The 21,125-nt window shown below is 45.0% G+C and overlaps 1 long non-coding RNA gene across 5 annotated transcripts in view; it reads right to left on the bottom strand.

Annotated features, from left to right (window-relative positions):
• Positions 1-1,694: 1,694 nt before the first annotated feature.
• The window catches only part of LOC136008525 (uncharacterized), a 32,722-nt gene continuing 13,291 nt past the window's right edge, over positions 1,695-21,125 (bottom strand). For 3 of the 5 annotated variants that reach the window (XR_010610128.1, XR_010610124.1, XR_010610122.1), the window contains 6 exons: positions 15,846-16,214; positions 13,271-13,687; positions 10,552-10,721; positions 9,463-9,589; positions 4,562-4,720; positions 1,695-3,299 (listed from right to left, as the gene is read on the bottom strand). This is a non-coding gene — a long non-coding RNA (uncharacterized LOC136008525). The remainder of the gene's footprint in view (positions 3,300-4,561; positions 4,721-9,462; positions 9,590-10,551; positions 10,722-13,270; positions 13,688-15,845; positions 16,215-21,125) is intronic. The other 2 variants (XR_010610123.1, XR_010610130.1) reach the window with 2 other exon arrangements.

Here is a 21,125-nt window from a genome sequence, read left to right on the forward strand (position 1 = left end):
GCTGCGGGCTCCCTGAGGGCGCGCTGCTTGCTCTCGGGGCACGCAGCGTCTGCCTTCCCTCACACACAGCCCGGCTCCCGCCCGGGGGAGCGGGACAGGAGGCAGAGCCCTCCAAGGAGAGGCAAGGTCGCCTGTGCTTGTGTGGCGCTTGGTGCTGTGGGGAGCATGCTGCCGTCAGGGGTAAAGCCGTGTGCCTCCACAGGCGAAGATTAGAGGGTATGCTAGGGGAGAGCTGTGTCAAGAGGGATGACTGGGAAAGGCTTCTTATTGCACAAGGCCTAGATGGGATCAGGTGGAGGGTTTAAGGCAAATGAAAGGTAACCCTTTCAAGGGCTCGATGACTATGACAAAGCATAGTCATAGAGGCATGAGATGGTTTGGGTTGAAAGGGACCTTAAAGCCCATCCAGCCCCAACCCCTGCCACGGGCAGGGACACCTTCCAACAGAGCAGGTTGCTCCAAGCCCCTGTGTCCAGCCTGGCCTTGAACACTGCCAGGGATGGGGCAGCCACAGCTTCTCTGGGCACCCTGTGCCAGCGCCTCAGCACCCTCACAGGGAAGAATCTCTTCCTAATATCTAACCTGTATCTCCCCTCTGTCAGGTACATGACCTTAAAAGAAGCCCCTCTCCAGATTTCTTGTCAGCCTTTTTAGGCACTGGAAGCTGCTCTAAGATTTCTCAAGAGCCTTCTCCAGGCTGAACAATAATGATGTTTTAGTGATTATTGCCACAGGATCAAATCCATTAGGATGGCGTTTGTCACACTATGGGGATGGAGCCCATTAATGCCTATCAAACAATAGAGCTGGATGTGGTGTCTGGCCCAGGAAGTCTTTAAATGCCTGGTTCCCAGGGATGGGGTTAGTTGGGGCAGCTCATGCTGGGCAGTCCCAGTGGTTGGTGACTGTGTTCAGCAGGATGCTGGGCTGGAAGTACCTCATTTTACCTGTTCTTAAGTAATAGGGCCAACTATGATATTTTTGTTCCTTTTCAGTGGAAAAAGTGCCGTTTAGCTAAAATGTCAGCTTCCCATGTAGAAAATACCAATCTTTCATTAAACAACTACACAGCTTGAAGGTAAACACTTTTGAGTTGAAGATGCTGCTGTGACATGAAACTGTCTGCTCTTTGATGAAATAGTACCTTTCTGAGGACTGGTATTCCCAGCTGCCCTCCAAGCACTGCAGCCACAAGGGAGAGAAGAGAGGTGCACAGTAGATGCTAGCAGGGAGCAATCCTATCACAGCAGACAAACTTCAGCATTCAAACTGAAGGTGCAGGTTACAAATCTCCCTAGAAACGAAACCACCTGTTTGGTAGGCAACAGGTCTGATAACATATTTATGCATGCTGAGCCGATAATCCGCGTGCTTTCTGCTTACACTGCTAGCGAATGGAATCTGGCTCCTTGTAGGTACACTGAGATCTTTCCTTGAGGGAGTGTGATCTCTGAATTACTGTCGTGTCTCATCACTGCATCTATGGCCAGTGTGTTAGTTAGGAGTGTATGGGAGTTAGAACGGCAATAAAAAGAGCTTCTCTGAGAGTGAGGAACAGGAATAATAGCAGCTCATCACAGCTTTTTATTTGAGCTCTGAGCTCACTTCTTGCAAACTGCAGGACCTAACTGCATGTGCTTCACAGGCAAAAGAAGAGCAACAAAGATGAACTGAGTTTTACTTGTCAGAGGAAGTTAAAGAAATATTTGCTATTTTATTACACTTCTGGTATCTATAATTCCAGATCTGCTTTAAGTACCCAGAATGAATTTTTGAGAACAGATCTTATTTAGACAGTAAATATCCAAGTTTTGGGGCAGCAGTTCAGCATTTTGATGTTTGCCTCACTGCCAATAAGCTCTATGTATCTCACAGTTCTTTGAAGAGATCCAAACGCAAGAACAGTCCTTAGTTGCTGTTGTAAAATGGAGGGAATCGAAACTGATGTATCTGATTCTAATTGGAATAGAACAGTTTGCTTTTTAAAAGCCAGAGAAAAATTAAATCCTTGTAGCTCAGGGAAGTAGAGAAATAACTGAAAACTAAAAGGGACAAGTCAATTATTTTATGTGAAAGGAAAAATTCTTCCTATCTAAGGAACATTAAAGTGTTCTCACAAAACTCTTGTTACACATGAGCCCTGTGGGAATACAACAGAGAAAATTGTTTGGACCCACCTAATTTATTCAGATCCCTTTTTTTTCTCTCATGAGCTGACTTTGGTTTGTCCAAGTAGGGGTGGAGTGTGTTGGCTTAGTGAAGGAAGGAGACTTCTGTTCTAACTCTCCTGGTGAGTGGTTTGAGCTGCTGAGCTGAGTTATGAGTAGCTCATCTATCTATGCTGTACTGCACAGATGGTAAATATTTGAAGGTAAGTGGTATAAATGTGTCTAGCTTTCCCCAAGCTGCTCCCTAACATTTGTTTGCAAAAATAGACTGAGGTCTGAGGGCTCAGATTCAGTCAAGTTACTTAAGAAATTCCCTTGCAGCAGCTGAGCCATGAAAACAGTCTTTATGTACACCCTTACTCCCTAGTGAATGTGAGATACTGCAGCTTAGCTTAGTCTGAAATGATGGCGAGTTGCGCTGGATTATCTTCACATCACTGTGGGCTAACAGCTTGGATCCTGTTTTTACAGTTGTCCAGCAGCTGAACCCTGAGAATCAAACAAAGCTGGGACAAAGGCTTGAACTTCAGAAAGCTTTGATATGAAGGACCTCTCTCTGTGTGTATCTCTGTGTATATACACACAGGTCTTATGCTTTATCCATCTGTCTATCTGTCTTATATTATGTGGAACTCATGCTGCCTTTGATTCTCTTATGTTGGCCCTGTTCTTCCTGTCTTTCTAGTCTCAGCGTTGCTCTCTTGTTTCTGCCTGTTGCTGCGGTAGCTGCTGGAAACTCCTGATTTTGGCCAGGATCCTGTAGATACTGTACAGATATAGTCCAAAGACTGACTTCTCTCTCAGGACACTATGAATATACACCACACCAGTCTGGATTGCTTCCTCTGAGCAGCTCAGGTTCCTAAAGAGACTGCTCTTTCCACAGAGGTATCTACAGGTCTGAGGAAGGTCTACTACCCTTGATTAATACCCAGGCTTCTTGCCAACATGGATACCGGAGTGTTGGCTGTGGCTTCAAATTTGCTGATTAAGCTTAATTTCCAGTTGATATGTAATTTGAGAACGCCATAAAGATATGTTCTTTGCAGGCTTAAGTGGGGGAGAGGGGATGTTATGAAGTGCATCCAACTTCTGCAGTCAGCAGTACTATGTGATGAATGTCACCATAACCTAGAGAGAAGATAATGAAATGTATTAATTTCTTCCAACAGTTAAATGCTACCATGGCCTGGAGAGCGCTCAGAGCTAGTTGGTAAAATTTACATAAAACAGTGTCAGGTCTTAGATTATCATCTACAGTAAAACAACTACAAAGAGCAGGAAAGTAGATGTATGATCTGAGTGTTTATCTGCCATTTACAGATGGTGTGATATGTTAAATCTGGGATCATCATGGATTTTTGATTATCAGTCTAGTATTGAACCTACTGTTATTGATACTGTCATTAGCTTGAAAGGGGGAATTATCAGATGTGACGTCCGGGAAGCCAAGAGATTACAGAAATAAAGTAGCAGAAAATGTGGCCCAAGATCATGTTTTCAATTTGATAACCTTGTTGTGGGCATGATATGTGAAGCACAGGTTGTGCCAAGGAATGTATCTAATTGGTTTTGGCCTATACTGCACAGTTTAATATGGTGTGTCATTATCCCTCCAATGTACAGCTGAATAGATAACTTATTTTACATCTGCAATTATGTAACTGCCTGTGCAATGACATGAAGAAGCTCTAGTGCAGCTTTTAGATGATCTAATTTGGAGCTTGCTTCTATGTATGGAGATTGTAATTAAATGATTTTTCTTTTCAAATTTTATCTTCCTGAAGAAGAGTTGCAGTTTGGTTGTGCTGAGTAGCTAGAATTCCTCACCAGGAGCTCTGATTTCTTTCTTGAAACAAATTCATTCCATCACCTGTAATGTTTTATTTTCTAATAAACATAGTGTTTGGAGTCAAACTGGCAAAAATGTCCCCACTTACTGTCAGTCTAGCACGAGCAGCAGCTGTGAAAAGTACCCTATACTATTTCCTCTAGGTACATGGCCCTGTGTTGGGAGCCCTGATGATTTATACTAGACGTTAGGAAGTTCTTCTCTGTGAAGGTGCTGAGGCGCTGGCACAGGGTGCCCACAGAAGCTGTAGCTGCCCCATCACTGGCAGTGTTCAAGACCAGGTTGGACACAGAGGCTTGGAGCAACCCACTCTAGTGGAAGGTGTCCCTGCCTGTGGCAGGGGGTTGGAGCTGGATAAGCTTTAAGGTCCATTCCAACTCCAACCATTCTGTGATTCTATGATTCTATGACAAAGTGCTTTTATGCCTGTCAGTAAGATGCTTTAGACTTCTTTTCTGGGAAGAAGAGAAAAACATTAACCAGAAGTCTGGTGGTTTAGTGATTCTGTCTCTGGCAGTTCAGAAGAGATGAATTGACTTACGACTGCAGAATAGCTGCTACTGCTGGTACTGTAGGATTCCTGTTTGGGCTGTCTTCTCCTTTCTTGACCACTCAAAGGACACTGATGTCCACTCAGGAAGCATATGTTACACTCAAGAGTTGCCATGCCAGCAGGTGCTGCTTTTTCTGTACTTATACCCTTAATGACAAAGGGGAAGGAAAAAATAAAATGGATAAATGTGCAGAAAAGCTAAAAGCCAAAACCGACGACTGTCCTTGTTTTCTCTTTCCAACAGATGGCACCAATTCTCTTTCCAGATCTTTGCTGGTCAAACAGGTCGGGAGTTCCAGAATACCACAAGTTGTTTAAAAACACTGGCATCTTTGCCCTTTTCTTTTGCTCTTTCTGAGTGTGAAATTTGGACCAAGAAGGCAGCAGACTGAGAAAATGTCTGAAGCCCTTGGAATGTGGCACTGCTGCCAAGTACAGCTGTGCCAGGAAAACACAGGCAGATCAACGAGCAAATGTGACCCAGGGCTAGGAGTTGAGGGAAGGGAGGTTTACTTTTGCCCAAGGATGGTCAAAAGTAAAAGTGGGACTATTTTAGGGAATTATTGAGAAGGAATTGGAGAACCATGGAGAGAGGAGAATGAAGCATGAGGATTCCAGGGCAGATGAAGAAGTCTTGGGTAGCCAAGGAGCAATGACAGTCCACCTTGTTGAGGGAGAGCGGTGGTCTGTCCAGCTCAGCACACTCCTCTTGGAAGAAGAGACTCCTCAATGTTTCCTTGTAGGGGAGATCTGCAGTGCTTCTATATAGTTGCAAGAGGAAATTAAGCCAGAACAGGGCCAAGGAAGCCTCTATTCTGAAATCACCATGGCAAAAATCTCTCACAGATAATACAGTTTTCTTTATCCTCAAATGCACCCATGTTCGTCATTAGAAGGGAACAGAGTCTGCAGCTCTGTGCCACCATATGGGCCATGGGGAGAGATGAGCCAGGCTCCCATCGTGCATTATAACATAAAGGAAACATTACTTCCTGGCTGCAAGGAGATGGTCAAAACAAAAACACTTGGGTAGAAGCATAACACTATTTTAAAAGGCATAACTCTCAATAAAGCCTGGAGGCAAATGGATTCCTCATGAATTTTGCTACTTAAATTCTTTTGAAAATCCCCTTCTAATATTTTTAGTTTTACATGCCTCTTATTTTGTTTTTTACCTCAAATATCTTGCTATGATTTTTGGTTGAAGGCCTCTTTGACTCCACAAGCTGCTTTCCTACTAAGTATGGGAAATATCACTTCTGGTGGGTTGTGTAAGTGCACTCAGCACTAGTTCCCTTTTTACACAATCTGGAGGAGGGAAGTACTGAATTCATCATGAATTGAGCTGCACTGGCATTTTTGATAGGATGCAGCAAAGACCATGTCAGGTGTTACAAGCCACAAAGAGAACAATAACAGCAACATTATGGAGGTTGTGATAGTACAGAGTTTCCCAATGAAACACCCTCATGGTGTAATCTGGGGCATCTTCTGGCTCTAGAAGCCATGAGCCATCAACTGCCCCCAGAGGGCATGGGATCACATCCTCATCCTGCTTTTGAGATCCTGGGGCTGCTACTGAGTGGAAATGAGGCTTGCATGCACATCTCAAACTGAAGTATTTGTCTGATCACTTATCACGTGTTTCAGTCTTGGCTTATTTCTGTGAGGACTGCAAGAATACCCTGGCATACTTGGGAATAGACTTCCTGCAAGGAAGCGCGGAGTGCAGTTTATATGGTATTTTAAGCTTGTGTAAGATAACGGTGCCATTGAAAGAAATGCAGGCGAGGACATGCAGATCAGAGCAAACCAGAGCAGAAATTTTAACCTGGATCAGTTTTTACCTAGATCAGTTTCCGTTGTGCTGGCTAACCACATGCTCGCACAACTGGAAGACTGTGAAAGGCTTTAGGACCAGTTGGACTGGTCCAGAGGAGGGTCATGATATCAGAGGGCTGGAGCACCTTTACAATGAGGAACAGCTGAGAGAGCTGGGCTTATTCAGCTTGGAGAAGAGAAAGTTCCGGGGAGACCTTAGAGCAGTTCCCAGTGCCTAAAGCGGGGGTTGTAAGAAGGATGGAGAGGTGCTTTTTACCAGGACCTGTAATGATAGGACAAGGGGTAAGTGTATTAAACTGAAAGAGTGTAGGTTTAGATTGGCTATAAGGAAGAAATTATTCACTGTGAGGGTGGGGAGGCCCTGGAACAGTTTGTCTACAGAAGTGCAGCTACCCCATCTCTGGCAGTGTTCAAAGCCAGGTTGGACGGGGCTTGGAGCAACCCAGTGTAGTGGAAGGTGTCCCTGCCTAAGGCAGGGAGATTGGACTAGTTAATCTTCAAAGGCCCCTTCCAACACAACCCACTCTGTGATTCCTGGATAGAAGGGCTGATTCTTTCTATGCTAGCTTGTGCCAGCATAAACTCTGCATGAAGCTACAGTGTGTTTGAGAACCTCAAATCCAAAGGCAGAGAGAGCTCATGGGATCAAGAAAGGATGCTACCATCACAGAGATGTAGAGTGAGAGGCCTTCAATGGACATCTGCTCTGCAGACCACAGAGGGGTACTCAGCTCTCAGTGACTCCTAGATCCCAGAGGGGTGCCAGCCCTGGCTGCTCAGTGCTTCTGCACTGCCTCCTGGGCACAACAGGGGCAAAACAGCAGTCATCCTCTGCAAAACAGGCCAGAAATCCAGAGCCTGCCATTGCACTGGAAGGGTGGTGGATACTGGAAAGAATCTGGTTTGCAAGAAAAAGAAGGTTTTTTTCTGAGGCTATTCAAGGCAGTAAACACAGACTTGACATTTTGGTGGAAAACAAACTGCTTTTCAGACAGCTGAGGGCGCTCAGCGCTTTTTGAGTGAAGTTGGTGTTTGCGCTGTCAGATACAACACTCGTCACTGATGATTGCATCAAAGGTAGTGCTGCTCCTGAGCAAAGCCTAAACAGGGGCTTAGACTCTAACATTGCCAACAACTAACAAATAAAATGCCTAGAGCTGGATAAATAGCTGCTTATGTATTTCAGTACAAGCATAAATTTAGTGCCTTAATTTTAATGACACCTGAAAAGATCTCTTTGATCACAGATTTCCCCTTCTGAGGCAGCAGGGGTTATTTATTCATTGCAATTTCAAGTACCTCCATAAAAGTAGAAGAATGGAGAAAGACAATATCCTAATATACCTGGATATTTGTGTCTTGACCATCTTCTTGCAGTTTTCTCTCATCCTAGTTTTATCCTTATCTGTAGGATCTGCTTCTTGGCACCTTTGCCAGAATCACCATCTATACCTATCCTGAAATTCCCGAGAAAAGGACCTCTGTTGTGGTGAGTTCTGTGTTGTGGGCATATCTGTTCAGTTCTGGAAAGGGGTACTTTGATCTCACTTCATCCAGACCATGTTACATTACTGTCCTTAGGGATTTTTGATATAAACCAGATTTCTCTGGGTTCTCATTTATCTTCCATTAATTTGTGCGGCTTAGTCAAACTTCTTAAAATCCTTCTGTGCTTTGTGTTTATTCACCACTCTTTATTAACAAAACCGTAATTCCTTAGTGCTTCTAAAGCTACTTAGGACATGAAACAATGCTTCTGATTTGTTAACTGTTATTATTATCACCAGTGGTATGACTGAAAATCAGTGCATTTAGCTGAAATACACTTAATACGTACACTTAGTTTATTTAAGTCAAGTAATTACTGCTACTAATATCTTGTTTAGTTGGGTACCTCATGTCCATGAAAAGAAAGATTAGTCTCGTTATCATGGCAATGATGTCTATATTTTTCTCAGCTCTAGAGGGACATAGAATCATAGAATCGTTGAACAGTTAGGGTTGCAGAGGACCTTAAGATCATTCAGTTCCAACCCCCCTGCCATGGGCAGGGACACCTCACACTAAACCATGTCACCCAAGGCTCTGTCCTACCTGGCCTTGAACACCACCAGGGATGGAGCATTCACATCTTCCCTGAGCAACCCATTCCAGGGCCTCGCTACCCTAACAGTAAAGGATTTCTTCCTTATAGCCAATCTAAACTTCCCCTGTGTAAGTTTTAACCCGTTACCCCTTGTCGTATCACTACAGTCCCTAATGAACAGTCCCTCCCCAGCATCCCTATAGCCCCCTTTCAGAGGCTGGAAGGCTACTCTGAGGTCTTCACGCAGCCTTTTCTTCTCCAGGCTGAACAGCCCAAACTTTCCCAGCCTGTCTTCATACAGGAGGTGCTCCAGTCCCCTGATCATCCTCGTGGCCCTCCTCTGGACTTGTTCCAACAGTTCCATGTCCTTTTTATGTTGGGGACACCAGAACTGCACACAACACTCCAGGTGACATCTCACGAGAGCAGAAGGATCCCCTCCTTCGACATCCTGGCTTAGAAAGTTAAGGATTTTTATGTCAGTCAATTGCCATGTTTTTCATCCACAGGGACTGGTAATTGAATTAAAGTACCTGTTACTTGCAAGGCCAGTTGACATTGGGCATGTAGCTCATCTCTCTTAGGTACATGTGTGCATGATGAATTCTCCCATCTTAATTTAAGGTTTGTGTATGACAATGTGGCTGTAATAGTATTTCCTAACTCCAGCTGTGCAGAGCCTTATGGCATAGCATGGGCTACCTCAATTGCTTTGTTGAGGTGCCTTGACACCTGAGACTACATTGTCATGGAACAACAAATGTCTTCTCTTTGTCTTCCATGATTCCATGGCACCCTTAGATGGGATTTCCTTTTCATCCCTGAGCTTGGCTCCTGAGCTATGTGACTTCAAGGTTTCCCCACTGAGGGCTGAAGCACAGTGCTGCAGAGAAATGGCAAAGCATTCCTTTCTTGTCCCAATGCTCTCTTCACTGAGAAAACATAATTTCCCAATACTTACAATATGTAATTCCCAACCTATGTCAGTATTTCCAATGAGATAAAAAGTGGCTTTGGCATCATGTAAGTTCCTCATATCACAGCCAGACAGCACAGCAACCATTTATTTTCTCCACAGAAGGATGTACCTGGATATTGAAAGGAGAAACATTGGTGCACACAGAAAGCAGGTCCAGCTTCCTGGTGAGAGGCAGGCTGATACATGCATGTCAGATTCTTTGCTGAATCCTTTTCTCCCTGTCAACCCTGCTGGGGGTGATTCAGACTAGATTTCTCAAGGGATAGCCTGTGGATGCTACAGAGATCTCAGGTATCTCCTATTTAATATATTGTCTATCTATCTTTGGCCATCAGGTGCTCTAGGCACCAGAGAGCTGTTTGAAGGACATCCACTTCTGTGCAGTTCAGCATCTCGGTCACAAGTGTGACCCATGAGGCCTGTGAGATGCTAGAATACAAGACAGAGGCATTTTATCCCTTCTGCCAGCCTTTCTGTGTCCCTCCACAATGCTGATATTCTCTTTTCAGCTAGGACCAGATCCAGGTAGGGTTAATGGCTGGAGGCTCAGTAACCAGACATCCTCAGCCGCTCCACTGGAGCCAGACTGTGCTTCCCTGTTAATGACAAGCCAGGGAGGGGATGGATGCCACAGACAGCCACCACTCTAAATCCCTGCTGCTTTCAAAAGTGAGAGCCAGCCAAGGAACGAAGCAGATGAGGGAGCAGCCTTTATAATTAGGTTTACAAGTTGATCAATTATTATCATAGCTGCAATGAGCTAGTTAGAGAGATGAGAACAAGCTGATGTTATGAAAAGGCAGCTATAAAAAATGTGTTTCCAGACATGCTGAGTTCTGTGAGAACAGAGAAACAACCTATTAAAAGATCTTGTTAACCCATAGGTTGGGTTAAAGCTGGTGTTTGCTTTATTCCTCCCCTCTTCTTCACTTACTTGTTCCCTTGCTTTCTTGTCTAAAGAAATACTGTTTTCTTTGGGTAGATTATTGGAGAACATAGTGTACAGGAGGTTTACTTCTATTTGCTCAGCTCCCCTGAGGTGAACAGAGTTGTACAAGACACGATGCAGACCTGAACTGGACCCCGGGTAGCTTCTTTGTGGTCGCTCCTGTGGTATTCACTGTTTCACTTGCAGACATCTCTTTTATCTCTTTCCTTCCTCCCTCACTGCTCAATACTTCTGGCTGGCCATTGGGCACGAGGATACAAAGGAGAAAGGGGTACCTAGCCTCAACTGTGCACTGCAGGGAAAGAAAAGTCAGGCTTATATTTGATTGCATTACATCATAGTTTCTGTCTACTAAAAGGAGGTATTTATGCAGGAGACATTGAAAGGGGAAGGAAATGTAATGACTTTTGGGGACCTGGTCTTGCTGAAGGGTTTGGATACTCACGTAAGATATTGTTGGCTTGACATATTATTTTTACATTATGCATTAATTAGCATGGCGATGTCAGAATAGGGCTCAAATGACAAAGTTCATACTCAGGTCTCATTGCTTTGGTTAAGCCTGTTCCCCAGGGAAGGGACCTGTGACAAAACCTGAATCAAGCCCAGGGTCAAATATCACTAAGACCTGGCACCATTGCCGCCAGGGTTTCTGTTTAAGGGATTGCTTCTACTTGCGGTGTTTTCTGCAGTGCATCACTAGAGGATCTGGGCTCCCCCTGATATCATGGTCAAACCCTGTTGATCTGTACATGGCCACTTCTGACTTCTGCAAAAATTTTTTTCCTTCGCCTGGTCACTTTTCGTTTATAGGCTGTGCTCTGGGTGGGGTTTTAGTACAAATCTATTGATAAGGCTTCCTCAAGGCCAAAGCTGAGCTCTAACACAGCTGCTGCTGGAGTCCCACCTGGACATGGTGGGTTTGGGCAGTAGTAGTGTATCCCAGAGCAGAGACACCATGTTGGAGGGTACTTTAGGGTCCTGGAAGATTTTGTGTGGGATATCTAAGCTGTGGGGTGGTTTAGGGCTGGGGTGGGGAGAGCTCATGAAGGTAAACGTCTTAAGAGGTATTTGCTTTGCTCAATTCTTTGAAAGCAAGTGGTGATCTAAGATTTTGGACTGCCTGAGACTGTACCCAGTAAAGTAGATTTTGGGATTGAGGGGAGAAGACCATGTTTGAGAATGAGGGCTGGGCTAATGCATTACTTTGGTTTTGTAAGTTGTTTTTCCTGTAAGGATTTCAGTGCAATATCTATGTACCAAATCTTAAAGAGCTTCCTAGATTACAGGCAGCTCATGTAAAGGTACCATTTGCCCAAAGCCGTTACCCCAAAACACCTAATCCTTGAACTGGGAAAGTAAGAATATGTTGAGTGAAAGTAACTAGAGGAATTTGAGAAGGGAAAAAGAACTTCTGTGGGAATGACTTTTCACAGGGTAACGTTATTCACGGGCCACTTGGATTTTAGGTGACTGAACCATGTTGGAAGCAGATGCTGTTTTCTCGTTGTTCCTTTGCTTGCCACTTCCATTTTTCAGCACTTGTTTGTGACTAAGCTCAGGGAGGTGGAATCAATAGTGCTCCAACATTAATAATTGAACAAAGCAGGTAGCCAGCTGAGTAAACCCCATCTCCCTTGAAATCAGAGTAGTTACTTCTTAGCTTGAGCTAACATAGCTGAGAATTAGGTGCAGACAGGGGTGGAAAATGGGATAAAACCACCCAAATAAATAAATAAGAAAAGCCAAACAGCCTGCTCCCCCTCTGTGCTATGCTATCATTGCTCTTACTGAAAGAGCATCAGAAGTGAATAAGGATTCCTCTCTTGAATCATTCAGTATCGGGGTGCAATCAGGCAGAATGGTTTGAAAGCATTGTTTGTAGGAATGAACTCTCCAGGGATCTGAGTGCTATTTCCAGGTTTCATCCTAAAGCTTAAATGATGCACTTATTGAGAGCTGATCATATAAAGTACATGAAGAAGAAAACAGCCTGACAAAGAACAGCTTTTAACTTAGGGAGTGAAAAAAAGAAAAGCAATAAACACACTGCTGGAGGCATTTCTGAAGGGCATTTGGATACTCTTGAAACTAGAATATGATGTTCTACAGCATCCCCTTGCTGAAATGCTGTTGTCTGTGGAGAAGACTGCAATAAACTTCTAATACCCTTGGTGAAATCACACAGTGGTTAAGGGATAGGGTCTCTTACTCCCAGTAAACCATTGGGAAGGGGTACAGTAGGATGGCATGTCAGATTGTCATATCGCCCCGGTGGCTTTTGCTGTTTGCAGATGGAAGTTGGTGTATTCTTTGAAAGGACTGGGTTTGGGAATCTCTATATCAAACCCATGTATAAATATTGAGAACAGAGGGCTTCTCTGAGGGGTAGTAATGTTTTAAGGGGGTAAACTGCCTACTGATAGACTTCTCTGTAAAGGCATAAATCATATCTGAGACATCAGGATATAGCCAGCAAAGAAATCCAGTGAGGATTAATGCCAAAATGTCAGCAATCCAGGAGATACATGATAGCATCACTGTGGAGCCAACAGACACAAAATGCAATGTAAAGATTTCCTTTCCTTCAGGGGGTCTCCAAGGATCCTTCTGCAGAGTGCTCTGAATACTAAATAGTATGAGGAGGCAGACAGCCTCATTGAAAGATGTTTAAATACTGCCAAGGGATGGGAGCATCCACCAGGACAGTGCTCTGGGATGATGCTGAACACTCATTGCATCAGCGCTTTTGGTTGCTATGTTGTGAACAAGCCATGTAATGCACAAAGGCAATTATTCCATTAAGAATTGTGTGCTATTTCTATAAGGAAAAAGAATTACCTGTCATTTCTACAAGAGGATCAAGAAAACCTCTGCAATGGGGTATGCAGGAATCCCACCACTGTGTATCAAAGCTTCTTTTAAAGGGAAAACACAAGCTGCAGTTGTAGACCCAGTTTGTAGTTTGGATGAAGACTATAAGAGTCAGTTTCCAGCAGGCTCAGCTAAGGCTGCATTTCAGCAGGGTGGAGTTTGCAGCCTTTCTCCCAAACAGCAGAGTAAGATCAAAGCCTTCATTTTCATGGCTTTTAATGGCCTGCAGCACAACAAGAGTTGCAACGCGAAGAGATCGTGATGTTCAGAAGCCATCAAAAGCTTTGCTGCACAGGGCCCATCTGTATCTTCTCTCCTGGCCCTGTCTTTCCTCACTGGCTCTCTATGCAGCAGCTGACAGCATGTGTGAATCCAGGAACAGCCCTGCAGAGCCAGGGGAAACCCAGGAGGCAATTAATTCATCTTGAAATAGCACAGCCTTAAACAGTCACCAGTGACCTGGAGTTTCTATACAGAGAGTTTAAGTAATTGTGCTGCCAACTTGCCATCAGGGCTGGGATTTCATGAACAAGTTTGGGTTTTTACAATGAGGAGCAGTTTGCCAAATATTGCCTTTAAATATGTCCGTGAAAGAGTAATTGCATGGCTCTCCACTACAGAAAGCAATTCTGGTCTCATGGGCATTGTCCATCACCCTCTGAGACGCAAGAGGCTCCAGCAGAGGGTGGAAAAGAAGCTCCAACAATGAACATGAGGACCAGAGGAAAGAACAGAAGAGTAGAGGCTTTTTTGTCCCTGATATTCCACTCAGGTGCTTGCAGACTGGAGGTGTATGGCTGGGGTGAAAAATAAGACCATATAACATGATTCAGCTGATCCCAAACAAAGGTTAGAGAGGAGGAACTCCTACCTGAGCAAAGGGAAGCTTCCCAGGGGATTTCCCCTGGCCACCTTTCAAAGCTCTGGCTGCTTTGTGACCTGTGAGGCATTTGTTAGGTTTGGCTTTTATATTCTTTCTTCCCCCCCTTTTTTTTTTCCCTTTTTCAGTTCTTATCTGTTCTGTTTCTTAAAGAATGACATCCTGGCCCCTAACATTTCCGGAGGCAACACTCACATTCCTTGCAGCTCTGTGTTAGCAAAAAGACATAAAATGTTCCTCGTAATTGCACGATTTGATCATTCCAGCATTTCCACCTCTTCCCAGAGGTTTTATTATAATAATTAATTTCTCTGGCACCTCCTTGCAGCTCTAGGCACTTCCCCAAACCTTTAAACACGCAGTTAGCAGCTCTGAACACTTCACTGCTGTATTTCTTTACCTCTATTTGCTAGTTATAAATTCTTTGTTCATAGTCTTTCCTACAATGTGAGCGTTACTCATGTAGTCCCCATTACTGTAGTACTGTGATACTCCAGGATCTCTGCTTCACCACACCACTGTGATCAAAGAAAATGCTGTTATCCCTAGTTACACGTGGGAGTTTGGGATACAATGGGACTCATGTTTTTAAGGATTTTAAGCCCCGAGTGTCACAGGAGGTCAGTGGCAGAAAATGGAATTACACTCTGGTGTCTTAATTCCAAGGCCCAGCTGGGCCAGCTTGGTTTTACTGTCTTCCAGTGCATTTCTACTGCAACATTCTGCAATTTCCAGTCCACGAAGGACTCCTCACTTTCTCAAATGCCTTTAAGGAAAGGTGAACCAAGAGGAAAGTGATTTAAGAACCAACGACTCCTCTCAGGAAATTGTCTTCTAGCAGTTCTGGCTAATGGATAGAAAAAGATCTTTTGCTAAAGAGAGATCTGAACTCTGATCTGAACTGTGGAGTATTAATCATATCATGTATTCATCATATCTATGTATGATAGCTCTTGTCCACAGTAAATTTCTTGGATCTCAGCGGCAGAATGTAAGAGAGGTGACCTCAAATAATGTTGGGTTTCAACAACTAACCCAACTCATGGAAAACCTCAGTTTCAGCCTCCTGCTGATTTCAGTGAGGGCTGGTAGATTATCCAAGCACAATCCAGCGCAACTGTTGGTATGATTCAGTGTGATCCATCAATCATCATGCAACAGGCAGAGCTGTGCATTAGCTTGAACTGCTGCATGTCCCCAGGCACAGCCATGCATTATGGTGGTGGAATTCATTCTAGCTCTGTCATTACCAATTAATCGCATAGGCTGCAAATTGTCATGAATTCTGACGTTTCATTTCTTTAAACCCAACCCCGTGTAACCCTCCTGCCACAACTCACAAGACCCACAGGTATCCTCAATCTGGAGTCAAGCCACCCATGGCTTGTTTGCTGGGATGGGAATGGCAGCCCCAGAAGCAAAGCTGCTGATAGGGATGCTGAAATCTTGCCCTTTGTCAGACAGAAGCTGAGCCAAAAGTCATGTTTCAGCCTATGCAGAACTTAGCCAAACCTTCTTATTAATTTGGCTTCCAACACAAGCGGCACAGCACTGAAATGCAAAACTGCCTTGGCGGGTAAACTAGTTTCCATGTCCTGTCAGGTTATAGTTAAATAGGATTAAAACTGTTTTCCAACTGAACATGAGGAAGAGCTTACTTACCTTGAGGGCAGCTGAGCATTGGAATAGGTTGCCCAGAGAGGTTGTGGAGTCTCCTTTCCTGGAAGTGTTTAAGAGCTGCCTGAACACAATCCTAAGCAATGCTGTAGGTGATCCTGCTTGAGCAGGCAGACTGGGTGACTTCCAGTTGGCCCTTTCAACCTCAACCATTCTGTGCTTCAGCAATTCAGTGTTTCTGTCCTGGTGTGGGCAGGATGTCAGAGTGAGAGCTGGGTCTCCAGGCTCAGCACTGTGAGTCTTGGGGTGGTTCAGGGTAAGAAAGTGGTGAACGGTCCATTGGGCTCTCCTGTCCCATCAGGTTGTGCTCCCAAAACAGTCACAGGAGAGAAGTGGTCACCAAGTCCATCAAGCCTGGAAAGAGCAGCTTGCCAGGCTTAGACACTGTGACTGGTGGTGCCCAACAGCATCCTAATTATTTCACTTTATTTACTGCAAATGTAGTTTCATCAATGAACTTAGAACAAAGACTGAAAAAAAGAGGACTTCAAAGCATTTAACTTATACTACCGAAGATACGTGTCTGCATCAGTCTGTGTCAGCCAAGACATATTCAGCAAACCTTATCTCTGCAGGGTAAAGCCTGATAAAGGTCTAATTGCCTGAGAAATGCACAGCCCTTGGGACTGCAGTGGCAAAAGCAATTTCCTTCTTTACAATGGAGCCTTAACTAAAACCCCTCCTGCTTAGTGAGAGCATGAATGATTAAGGGACAAGGGTAGGAGTGTGGAGCTGCAGCAAGCTGGGGTCTGCATGGGGTGGCTGGGGGCAAGCAGAGCCCCAGGCAGGGCAGGGGCTGTCCGTGCTGTATCCCTGCCGGTGTGGGAGGTCCTGCATGCCCCTGATGTGGGTGGCTCACCTTCCTTACACCCATCTCAGGGCAGCCCTTGCCTCCAGGCTTCCCTGCTGCTGTCAGTCCTCCTGAGGTGTAACCAGGGCATCTCCAGTGATGGGCCCCACCAAAAGTGATCTCAGCCACCACCGCCACCTAAGATCATTGCAGCAATGTCTGGCCGCTTATTGCCTAAGCGTTTGGGGATGGAAGTGAATGGATTGAGAAGTGTTTGTAACAACAGTGTTTCTTTGTTTCAAGTAAAAGAGCCAAGTTTAATGTAGGATACAAAGCTGACCCAGGGGTGAAAGACATCACTGAGCATCCTCAGGGGCTGCCCTCCCACCCCTGAGCCAAAGCCAGCAAGCCTTCAATTCATTAGCAATTTAAAGTGAAAGGGACAGAGCAAAAAAATCCCCTCAGATTGTTGTAGAGAGGGAATAAAGCAGCAGAAGCAGCAAAGGGTGGTTAATGTAGATTTTGCAGCAGATACTGATACAGGACAATTTTCCCTTTTCCTTTCTGGTTTAGAAATAAGACTTTATTGACACAGAGATAGTCCTGGAAGAGCTAATGAAGCACAAAGCTGAGTGAAAGGGGGCTGTTTGCAGCAACTTTTTTCTTCTTGTGTTTTTTACCCATTAAATAAAGAGGAGTTAACACCTGTGCCTGCTTTACCAAGCCATTTTTCAAGTTTGCAGTTGTTCTCAGGGGAATCAAAGTGACAGATTTATGCAAAGCTGCAGTTCGGATCTTTTCTTGCCCTGGAGCAAGGCTTTTATCCGACGCTTTTCTTCCCCCCCTTCACGAGGGGACGGTGAAGAGGAGGAACGCTTCACACTTGAAAATAGCAAAGGAAAAAATACCTTTCACAGCTGTTCCTAGCAGCTGGGATGTGTTTAAGCCGAGCTAGAGATTAACATGCATCTCTGTGAAAGAGACGTTCTCCTTCCCACTGTGGGTGTGTTATCACCGGTAGATGCTCCTAAGTGTTTCAGACTCCTGCAAGACCTCAGGCTATGTCTGTGCCCAGCTCAAGCTCTGCACAGCAGGTTGTTTAGTGTAGAGAGCTTAACAACTGAATGGCTAAGTAACAAAGGGCATGATACCGTGCAGCTGGTGGAAATGTAGGCCTCCAGGGCACAGCAATCTCGTGGTTAATGTTTACCCTGATTTGCTTAAGAAACAGGATATGCATCTTGCTGAGATAAGAGCAACGGTATCTTGCTGGAATAGCACAATGGTCTTGCTTGGGCAAGTTGGGACATGTTGAAACATGTTGAAACAAGAAGTGGTCACAGTTACCTGGAGACCCCTGCGTCGACACAGGCTGACCAATGATTTTGCTGTATCTTATCAGACAATGTAACTAACCCTGCAAGCTATAAAAGTGGATGTGTCTTGCTAAATAAACGAGGCTTGCTGACCATGAGAGCATGAGGCTTGTCTCCCGCGACTCCAACAACTGGCGCCCGAACAGGGACACTTCCCTTTGCCTGAAGGAGTTGCGTTGGGTGCAGGTCTCGATTTAAAGACGGCTTCTGCAGAACGGGAGTGCTACATCGGTGGGCTGCTCGTCTCCTGCTTTGGCCCAGAGTGCTGCATCGGCAGGCTCTGCTGCTACGCGCTGCCGACGCCTGGAGGGTGCAACGGATCCGGTAAATATGGACAGGCAAGCGGCGTATGATCTTTTTACTGCCTTCCTCCGTCGTCGGGGGGTAAAAGGCTTAGATTTTGATAAGGACCTCCCTGCCCTTCTTTCCCATGCTAGGTCTCTCGGTATTTTTAGTGATCCCCACTCTATTCACCAATTATCGGAATGGCGCCGCTACGGCGATAAATTATGGGATCTTACGTTAGACGATGATAAAATTGCTAAAAAATTTTCCAAATTATGGCGCTTGATACATAACGAACTCTTGATGGTACAGGCAGAAAAACGTGCGGCCGAAAGTGCCCGTTTGGCACATAATCAAAATCGTCACTATGATCCTTCTGCCCCTAATCCGCCGACCGTTTCGACAGTCGAGATAACCCCCCCTCCTCCTCCTCCCCCTCCCCCCTCGGATACCCCCCCCCTCCTCCTCCCCCTCTTCCCTCTCCCCCGTCTGCCTCTATTATGGAAAACGGACCATCTGAGTCTCAAACTCCCTTCCTTTGTCTCTTAATGCCACGGAGCCGTTCCCCGGAGCCCTTTCGGACCTCGCGGAGGCTATGGCAAGTCAGAGACGGGAAGTTTGGGCTGCTCTGGCACGCCACGGAGTCGAAAACGGAGATAGGGTCCTTGCCGACGCGGCACAAGACCGACGCGGCACAAGACCATGTTGCTACTTCTATGGCCTTTCCTGTTATTTTTCACCCTCGACCAGGCGGCGGTCATAGGGTAGATATCACTCAAATGGATTGGAAAATATTGGCACAACTCCGAGCTACAGTCTCTCAATTTGGGGTTACTAGTGAACCGGCCAAGCAGATGCTTGATTACTTATTTAATTCAATGATTCTCCTGCCTGTAGACATCAAGGGTATTGCTCGTTTAATTTATACCCCTCATCAGAAACTTACATTTGATGCAAGGTGGGGGGAGGAAGCGGCTGCTTCAGTAGCATTACCTCGTGCCCAAGGAGACCCCCTTTTTGGAATTACAATGAATGAATTACTAGGAAACGGTGATTATACTCGAACAGATGCCCAGGCTGGTATAGGAGTAGAAAAATTAAGAGAGGTCATGCGGGTGGCAAAAAAAAAAAAAAAAAAAAAAAAAAAAAAAAAAAAAGCAATGGACAAAATTCGGGAGCCGGGGGGGCCCCCTATGTATATGAACATTAAACAAGGCCGAGAGGAACCCCTTGGGTCATTCATTGACAAATTGATGCAAGCCCTTTCTAAAGCTGGTGTTGCGGAGCACATGCAGGACGCACTCCTAAAGCAGTGTGTTATACAAAATGGTAATCAAGTCACACGCTCCCTTATCGCTACCGCTCCTGGCAACTGGGTAATTCAAGACCTCTTAGATAAAGCAAATACTCTCCCCTTAAGCAGTCAAATTTTTGTAGTGGAAGCCCTTAACAAAATTGGTGAAGGCCTTAACGCCCAATCTAAAGTTCAAAGCCAAGTTTTGGCAGCCCTTGCACCTCTTCAGGCGGCAGTTGCGCAGACTCGTCCAGCAGCTCCAGCCTCCCGAATGAAGTGTTTTCGATGCGGAAAATTAGGCCACATTCGTCGCGACTGTCAGGCCCCTGGTGTTTGGACCCAAGTGGATCCCTGCTCGCTGGACTCGAGCTGCTCAATCGAATGAACAGCCCAGAACTCCGTCGTCGTCATCGTCTGCAGCTGATCCTTCGCCCATTGCTGGAACCGCTTGAAAGACGTTTTGGGATTCGCTTTTCTTATTCGACTCAAGAAGAGGCAGAACTCCATTTGTTTTGGGAACTTATGAGAACATTTGATCGGATTTTGTCTCCTACTTGTCATTGTTTAGCGTGTTTACAAGATTATCATAGAGCTTGGATCAAAATTAAGTGTGGAAATTGTCACCAAAAGGTTTGGGTGTCCCAAAGCCAATTACAGGCACATGGTGCTTGTGTAAATTGTACCTGGAATCCCCATCATAATTATAATCCTTATAGAGCACTGCTGGCGGAGGCAGGTATAACTCCTCCCATAAATCTACCCTTAACGTATCTATTAGTCGAGAACCGGGAAGATCTGGAACAACGATATTTGAAATATCGGGTTCAGGAGATTCTCTCCCAGATTCAAACTGCACTAGCCACAGTGTCTCTAGAGATTAAGTGCGGTAAAGATGTGGGTATTCCGCTTTTGTGGCAAGTTAAACCTGAAGATTGGGATCGTATTTGTCGCCGTTTTCGGCCTCAATACAGGACCTTGGGACACTCTAAACAAAATAGAGGAACGAAAAAACATGTGGGTCACTTGGGCTGAAAAAGTTAACCAAAGTAGTTTATGCCTTGCTCTTGCTAAAGCTTCTGACCCCTTTAGAACCTGTTTGATAGGCGTTCCAGCCAATTTTACCTTTCAGCTCAATATAAGAAAAAATGTCTCTGAAATCCAAGAATTTCACCTGCTTGGTTCTGCGCCTGCACAATATTGTTTTCACTTTGACTCTTGGAAGGACCCTTTTGGGCTTCCACATAACTCAGTAAATATTTCCTCAAATAGGCCCTATAATGAGACCGCTTATTGCAAAAACATCACACATAAAACCATTGTAACGTCCAATACAGGCTATTTGCCTGATGGATATTTCTTGATCTGCGGTGATAGGGCGTGGCAGGGAATCCCCAGAAGCCCGGAGGGGGGACCCTGCTATATAGGCCAGCTAACAATGTTTGTACCCGACATAATGACAGTTCTTAAAGCCAATAAAACTCATATACGCCGTAAAAGAGCCACCACACAACTGGGCCCAG

This window comes from Lathamus discolor, chromosome 1, assembly GCF_037157495.1.
Source record: "Lathamus discolor isolate bLatDis1 chromosome 1, bLatDis1.hap1, whole genome shotgun sequence".
NCBI lineage: Eukaryota > Metazoa > Chordata > Aves > Psittaciformes > Psittacidae > Lathamus > Lathamus discolor.